This window comes from Bombus fervidus, chromosome 10 (genome assembly GCF_041682495.2).
Source record: "Bombus fervidus isolate BK054 chromosome 10, iyBomFerv1, whole genome shotgun sequence".
In the NCBI taxonomy this organism is placed as follows: domain Eukaryota; kingdom Metazoa; phylum Arthropoda; class Insecta; order Hymenoptera; family Apidae; genus Bombus; species Bombus fervidus.
Window position 1 is genome coordinate 1524473 of NC_091526.1, and position 3091 is coordinate 1527563.

At 38.1% G+C, this 3091-nt stretch overlaps 1 pseudogene; it reads left to right on the forward strand.

Moving 5' to 3' along the window:
* Positions 1-267: 267 nt before the first annotated feature.
* Positions 268-1943, forward strand: LOC139991635 (regulator of microtubule dynamics protein 1-like; annotated as a pseudogene).
* The last annotated feature ends 1148 nt before the right edge of the window (positions 1944-3091 follow it).

Genomic DNA, 3091 nt, shown 5'->3' on the forward strand with positions numbered 1-3091 from the left:
GTTATATACTATTACCTTATATCGTTATACGTTATATGCTATTACCTTATAACTTATATCGTTGTATACTGTAACCTTATAACGTATAACGTTATGTACTGTAACCTTCTAACGTATAACGTTATGTAGCATTACGTTATAACGTATAACGTTGTGTACTATTACCTTATAACGTATAACGTTGTATGCTATTACCTTGAAACGTATAACCATGGAGCAGAAGCATGGACCAGAAAGAAACATGGAGCAGAAGCATGGAGCAGAAGCATGGAGGAGAATCGTGGTGCAGAAAGAAGAATGCAGCCGAATCAAGTAGCGGAATCATGGAGCAAACCGAAGCATGGCGCAAGCAGAAGCATGGTCCAAGAAGAAGCATGGAACAAGCATAAGCATGGAGCAGAAGGAAGCATGGAGCAAGCCGAAGCATGGGCCACAAAGAAGAATGGACCTGAAGGATGGAGCAGAGGTATGGAGCAGAAAGAAGCATGGAGCAGAAGCATGGTGCAGAAGCATGGAGCAGAAGCATAGAGCTGAGGCATGGAGGAGAAGCATGGTGCTGAGGCATTGAGGAGAAGCATGGAGCAGATGCATGCAGCAGAAGCATGGAGCAAGGAGAGGCATGGAGCAAGCCGAAGCATGGAGCAGAAAGAAGAATGGAGTGGAATCTAGGAGCAAACGGAAGCATGGAGCAAGCGGAAGCATGGAGCAGAAAGAAGAATGTACCCGAAGGATGGAGCAGAGGTATGGAGCAGAAAGAAGCATGGAGCAGAAGAATGGAGCAGAGGCATGTAGCACAAGCATGGAGCAGAAGCATGGAGCAGAAGCATGGAGCAGAAGCATGGAGCAGAAGCATGGAGCAAGCAGAAGCATGGAGCTAGCAGAAGCATGGAGCAAGCAGAAGCATGGAGCAAGCAGAAGCATGGAGCAAGCAGAAGCATTGAACAGAAGCATGGAGCAGAATCATGGAGCAGAGGCATGGAGCAGAAAGAAGCATGGAGCAGAATCATGGAGCAGAGGCATGGAGCAGAAAGAAGCATGGAGCAGAATCATGGAGCAGAAGCAGTGATAACTACAAAAGAAGTTCTAATAGGAAAAGCCGATGAATTATACGAGCGAGAACAATAGGAGGAAATACATAACCTTCTAATAAATTATAAAGTAATTACATTGCGTATATCACTTATAAATGTAGATAACAAAACTGAACATTTGTATAGGATAGCGGTGATATTGAAATTATATGGCGTTTGTGTAGAGCAATGTATAAATTGTCTAAGACTGTGAGTGAAGTAGATGGAAAGAAATGAATTTTCGAATCTTATGATTTAATACTTAAAGCACTTGAAATAAATGAGGATAATTGGGCTGCATACAAATGGGCATCGATTCTTCGCAATTGTAAGACTCTTTATGAAGGAGTGAAGGCACAAATAAAAGAGTCATATAATATTAAGAAACATATGCTGGTATATTTCATGATAATATATTAATATTTCTTTCCCTGATACGATGTCAAGCAATTGTATCGAATATGTTTAATATCGCAGAGAGCAATGGAACTAAATGCAAAAGAACCACCTCTTATGTACATGCTTGGTACTTGGTGCTATCAAGTTGCTGATTTAACATGGTATCAAAGAAAAATTGCATCTGTAATATTTGGAGAACCACCATCTTCATCTTCTGAGGAAGCTCTAAAATATTTTGAAACCGCAGAGGAAATTGATCCCAATTTCTATAGTCAAAATTTATTAATGTTGGGCAAAACCTACTTAAAATTAAATCAAAAAGAGCTATCTATGAAATATTTAAAAATTGCCCTTGAATATCCTGCAAAGAACGAAGATGATCGAGATGCTAAACAGGAAGCACAAAAGTTGTTAAAGAAACTTTAACAAACTTGACGGAAATTATGATCTATTATATGATAAATGGATATTATTATAGGATATGGAATTGAAGGGATAAAGTAAATTTAGAATCTATCTTTTAAGTAGAAGTATAAAATTTATTTACTATAAAGTACAGTACAACTTATGTGTGATGAACTTTTTATACGCAACATCTAATTTAAGATTTAAGATTACTATATACATGTATATTTTATAAAATGTTTTATTTCAAAATGTAACATGTAGCAAATTTTAAATAGTTAATAGCAGTTGAAGAAAATTCGTATATACAATATGTCATTAAACTACCTTTCTCGCAAAAATTAGTTAAAGAAATATATTGTAACAGAATTAAAGTATCAAAATGTTAATGTAACATTGTCACAAATATCACGGTTTAATAAAGTAGTTTCCAAGTCGAATTATCGGTCAGGTGATTCTTCATTTTCCTCTTCCTCTCCGCGAGCCATAATTCCATCTTTTTGCAAAGCAGAGAGAAAATCGAGATATACTCGTGATAGAACGCCGATTATCTCCCTTGGCACTCTTCCCATCAGATGGTATACAAAGGAACGATGCAGGCCAATCTGCATAGTGCGTCGATCAATCGGGGAAGTATACTGCACCACAACGTAATCCGGTGGTAGATTTTCCGGAACATGTGATATGGTGTGCAAGGCGTTAAATTCAGGTTCAGATTCCGCCATCGTTTCGTTATAAGGCACAATCTGGAAACAAAAAAATAAAAAAAAAAAAAAAATTTAATTTACGAATTGCGTGAAAAATCAGTGGAAGAAACGATTGAAAGGAAATAAGATACTCACTGTTCCAAATGTGACGAAAATGTATAAGGACGCTACCAATCGTAAAGCACTTCCAAACCTGAAGAACTTTTAAACGTTCCGCTCGATATTCGAACTGGAAATGCCCCCTCGAGCGAAATGCCAAGTTTATATAGTCGTCGGTGAGTTCCATGTGTATTACTACAGCATGGATTAGGACTTTTTGGGGGGACCCCCTAACTAGCAGGTAGGTAAAACCCAAGTAGTTGTTTGTTTGTTTGATGTTTGAAATATTGTTTAAGGGACAGACGGATTAGCAGGTGCGATGGTCGCCTCGGGTATTCCTTTGTCACCCTCTTCTCAATTATGGAAAATTCGAGAATGCGTTAGAGGATAAACAATCACAATAGAGTTGGA